Source organism: Nyctereutes procyonoides, unplaced genomic scaffold (assembly GCF_905146905.1).
Source record: "Nyctereutes procyonoides isolate TBG_1078 unplaced genomic scaffold, NYPRO_anot_genome, whole genome shotgun sequence".
Classification (NCBI taxonomy): domain Eukaryota; kingdom Metazoa; phylum Chordata; class Mammalia; order Carnivora; family Canidae; genus Nyctereutes; species Nyctereutes procyonoides.
Window position 1 is genome coordinate 60,535,692 of NW_026575046.1, and position 5,256 is coordinate 60,540,947.

General features: G+C 41.4%; 1 non-coding gene across 1 annotated transcript; it reads right to left on the minus strand.

The window, feature by feature from the left end:
• Positions 1 to 439: 439 nt before the first annotated feature.
• LOC129510060 (U6 spliceosomal RNA) lies at positions 440 to 546 on the minus strand. Its single transcript, XR_008664502.1, has one exon. It is a non-coding gene; the product is annotated as a U6 spliceosomal RNA (small nuclear RNA).
• Positions 547 to 5,256: the final 4,710 nt, after the last annotated feature.

The window sequence follows — 5,256 nt, forward strand, 5'->3', positions numbered from 1 at the left end:
GCAATTGCTGGGTCATAGGGTAGCTCTTATTTTTAACTTTTTGAGGACCCTCCATTCTGTTTTCCAGAGTGGTTGCACCAGCTTGCATTCCCACCAACAGTATAGAAGGTTTCCTTTTTCTCCACATCCTTGCCAACATCTGTCATTTCCTTACTATTTTTTTAAAAAGATTTTATTTATTCATGAAAGATCCACACACAGAGAGGCAGAAACATAGGCAGAGGGAGAAGCAGGCTCCCTGCAAGAAGCCTGATGTGGGACTTGGTCCAACTATTTTGGGATCACACCCTGAAATGAAGGCAGATGCTCAATGGCTGAGCTCCCAGGCATCCCTCCTGACTTGTTAATTTTAGCCATTCTGACTGGTGTGAGGTGGTATCTCATTGTGGTTTTGATTTGTATTTCTCTGATGCCAGGTAGTGTTAAGCATTTTTCATGTGTCTGTTGGCCATTTGTATGTCTTTTGCGTGTCATCCTTGCGCAGGGGCCATGCTAATCTTCTCTGTATCGTTCCAATTTTAGTATATGTGCTGCCGAAGCAAGCACCATTTGTATGTCTTTTTTGGAGAAATGTCTGTTCATGTCTTCTGACCATTTCTTGATTGGATTATTTGTTTTTTGGGTGTTGAGTTTGATAAGTTCTTTATAGATTTTGGATACTAGCCCTTTATCTGATATGTCATTTGCAAATATCTTCTCCCATTTGGTTGTCTTTTGGTTTTGCTTTGCTGTGCAAAAGCGTTTATATCCTGATGAAGTCCCAATAGTTCATTTTTGCCTTTGTTTGCCTTATATCCTCTCTCCTGCTTCAGAGGAATTGTTGCTGCAAAGGGCCTCTTATGTTAGCCCCCTTCTCTATTTTTCCTCATGTGAAATTGCGTAAACTCTTTGCCAAGCATAAAGGATCTCTTCAGACTCAGCAGGTATGTTAGAGAAACTGGCTTTGAATTTGGTGCTAGTCCAGATGGATTAAGAAGTGGAAATAAATTGAAATGAGGATAAAGGGCATTTTAAATGATATCAGGAATCCCATTTGGTAAAATCAGAGTAAATTCTTCTTTTACTTCATTTTCCCCAAATTCCATTTTAAAGCAGGTGACCTTTTAAAGGCAGATGCTTCTGTTGTAGTAGGCATTGGATACATGACTAGCCTTCCTGGGCTTTCTCAGCAGGGATACAGACCTAACATGTGATCTAAGAGTGTTTTCCTTGAGTCCAGTTAGTGTTATTTGGTTCCAGATATGGAGAGGAGAGGGATAATTTCCTAGTCTAAGATGTAAGAGGCTTATTCTCACCTTTTCTATATTTTCAATTAATAAGCCTTTTGAAAAACATTTGGACTTCCACTTCCAGGTGGACTATAGAAATTTGCAAGAGACCATTACTCTCACTGTAACAAGGTAGGCTCAGTAAGCTACAAAATCATAGTTGTTAAAAACTAGTGAGAGAGCTGAGGATGCAAAGAATTTAAAATGACCTAATTCCAGAGTGTAAAGAGCCCCTTTAAGGAGAGTGAGTCTGCTTCCATATAAGGGTATTGGAATAGCAAACCTATTATAGATACAGGATTTTTGGAGTCGCATGAGAAACTAGTTGAACTAGTTGAAATTGGCATGAGCTGTCATGATGTATTAAAATTCCGAAAGACCTAACTGCAAAGTAGCACCCACCTGCAAATCCTCATTTATAAGACCTCACCAAAAGTATGGCTCTGGCCTGGTGAAGGTAAAGGGTGAAGAGAGATTTCCTAGCAGCACTCATTTGTTACTTTTTTCTACCTGAGTCTTCACTGAGTACATAGCAGCAACAGGGACATGGAAGAAGGACAGAGATCCCTTAAGGTACACCTGCCCATCAGTCCTTTCCAAAGGAACACATAGTTAAAGGTAGAAGACATGTAAAAGAGCAGGAAAATGTGACCTATAATCAAGAGGAAAAAATGGCCAGTAGAAACAGAACCAGAAATGACCCAGATGTCAGAACTAGCAGACAAAAATTTTAAGATAAGTATACCTCTGTTAAAGTGTCTAGTGGAAAATATGAGCAAAATAAGTAAAAATGTGCAAAATTGCAACAGAGAATCTGAAATTTCAAAAAAGAATAAAATGAAAATTCTAGAACTGATATGAAAATTCCATTTGAAGGATTTAACAACAGAACTTAAAGATAGGTTAATAGAATTTATCCAGGGGACGCCTGGGTGGCTTAGCAGTTGAGCATCTGCCTTTGGCTTGGGGTGTGATCCCACAGTCCCGGGATCGAGTCCCACATCAGGCTCCCTGCCTGGAGCCTGCTTCTCCCTCTGCCTCTCTCTCTGTGTGTCTCTCATGAATAAATAAATAAAATCTTTAAAAAAAATGATCTAAACTTATGCATAGGAAAGAAAAAATAAAATTTAAGATTCATTTACTGATTTATTCATGAGAGACACAGAGAGAGGCAGAGACACAGGCAGAGGGAAAAGCAGGCTCCATGCAGGGAGCCTGATGCGGGACTTGATCCCAGGACTCTGGGATCATGACCTGAGCCCAAGGCAGATGCTCAACCATTGAGTCACCCATGTGTCTTGTGAAACATTAAAATTTAAATAAAATTACAACAGACTTTCAGAGAACTGTAGCACAATATCAAACACCATAACACATGTATACTGGAGTCCCTACAAAAGAGAAGAAAGAAAATGGGGCACAGGGAATATCTGAAAGGATTATGCTTGGAGATTTTCAAGAAATAACAAAAAGTATCAATTCACAGATCTTAGAAACTCAGGAAAACCCAAGCAGAATGAATAAATACAAAGAAAACCATACCAAGGCATATTGTAGTCAAAATACCAAAAATCAAAATTAAAGAGAATGTCTTAAGCAGAGCCAGAGAAAAAAGGCACATAAGTTAAACAATACAAAAAATGAGGGCTAACTTCTCATCAAAAACAGTAGAATGTAGAACACAGTGGCATGGCTTCTTCAAAATGCTGAAATACAGGGGGTGGGAGTGACTGGGTGGCGGGCACTGAGGGGGACACTTGACGGGATGAGCACTGGGTGTTATTCTGTATGTTGGCAAATTGAACACCAATAAAAAATAAATCTATTATTAAAAAAATGCTGAAATAAAAAAAGCCATTCAAAATACCTACTTCAAGAATGAAAGAAAAGTTACATTTGCCCACAGAAAAAGGCTGAAAAAACTTGACTCTAGTAGACTTTCATGACAAGAAATCATAAGTTCTTCAGGCTAAAGGGAAAGATACCAGATGTAGCCTGGATCAGTAGGAAAGAACACTAGAAAGGGAAAATAAATGGGAAGGTGTGTGTGTGTAGCTGTAATCATTGTTTTAATTTACCCACCAGATATTTAGACTTACCCATGTTGGGGTGAGCTCTGCTCTGTACTAAGGACGGATACTGGTATATGGTGGTGACGCTCTCTGGTTTTGTTTGTTGACTACAGCTTCAGTTCACGCTGATGGTCACTTTTTTTTCCTGGGTAAGGAGTTTTATGTTGGGAGTTCTCTTCTTTCAGCACATGGAGATGGTCATTCTGCTGTCTCCCAGGTTCCACTGTGTTTGTTGGTTTGTTTTTCTGTTTTTTTTTTTTTTTTTTTTTTTTTTTTTTTTTTTTTTGAGAATTCAGCTGTCAGCCTAACTGGTACACTCTAAAGATTTCTCTTAGGTTTTTTCTTTGTCCTTGGTTTTCTGCAGTTTCACCATAAAATGTATAAACGTGGATTTCTTTTTTTTTAATATTTTATTTATTTATGAGAGAGAGAGAGAGTCAGAGACACAGACAGAGGGAGAAGCAGGCTCCATGCAGGGAGCCTGACGTGGGACTCGATCCCGGGTCTCCAGGATCACCCCCCCCCTCACCCCCCACCCCCCACCCCGGGCCGAAGGCAGGCGCTAAACTGACTGCTGAGCCACCTGGGCTGCCTTGGATTTCTTTTTAAAACTTTCTCCCTGGGATCTCTTTGGCTTCTCAACCATCCATTCTGGTATCGTAGTCTTAGTCTACGTAGGCTGCTATAACTAAATACCACCTACTGAGTAGACTTCTAGTCCTAGAGGCTGGAAGTCCAAGGATCATGGCCCAACATGATGGGGTCAGGGCCCTCTCCCTGGTTGACAGCTGGTGCCTTCTGGCTGAGTCATTACATGGTGGGTGGGGCTGGGGGTCCCTCTGCCTCTTTAAAAGGCATGACTCCCATTCAGGAAGGTTCTATCTTCCTGGATCAGGCACCTCCCAAAGCCCTCACATCCTGATATCACAATTTTTGAGGGTTAGGATTACAACATAGGAATTTGTTGGGGGGGGGGCACATCCAGACCCTCGCAGCATCTTGCGTTCTGGACACTTCTCAGTGCCCATTTCTTCACACATTCCTCTGTCCCTTCTTCTCTCTTTGCTTTTGGGATACCCCCCAAAAAACATATAGGTCAGACCTTCTCATGGTATCCTCTATGTCTATTTCTTTCTTTCTTTTTTTTTTTTTTTTTAAGATTTTATTTATTTATTCATGAGAGAAACAGAGAGAGAGAGAGGCAGAGACACAGGCAGAGGGAGAAGCAGGCTCCAAGCAGGAGCCTGATGTGGGACTCAGTCCCAGGTCTCCAGGATCATGCCCTGGGTGGAAGGCAGGCATTAAACCACTGAGCCACCCAGGGATCCAGTGAATGTCTCCATGTCTCTGCACACCTGGGACTTTCTGAGCAAAGGTTGATACCTGAGGTGAACAGTGTTAGAACGGAAACCATCTGCTCCCATTCAAAGGCTAACAAAATGTAGCTTCTCTGAGCTCCCCACCTCCCAGAGCCAGAGGCTTGCATTCTTCCCTGTTATACTTCTTAGATAATCCTTTACATTTCAGAGAGGGATAAAATTTGGAATCCTGGAACCATTTGTTTACATTCCAAAGGACAGTAAATGACTCCAGTGAATGCCCCCCCCCCAACCTCCTCTTAGGAAGAGAGGGTGCTAGCTGGGCATTGTGTAACCTATGTACACTGCCAGATTTCTAACTTCAGGGTGTCTCTCCTGCAGTGCAAAAAACGCTTTGCTCATGCGGCTCTAACCCATGGCTCTCACTGAGTGACTCTGAAGGCAGAAGAAGTCAGGAGTAGGGAACCGATATAGTTACTTGTGTAAGTTATAATCGGCCTCATCCCAGAACTTTATGATTTTAGTCAGGATAACAGACGTAACTAGAGGTATTTAAAACTTACCACTTAGATTTCCTGCTTTATTTTCCATCCCCTT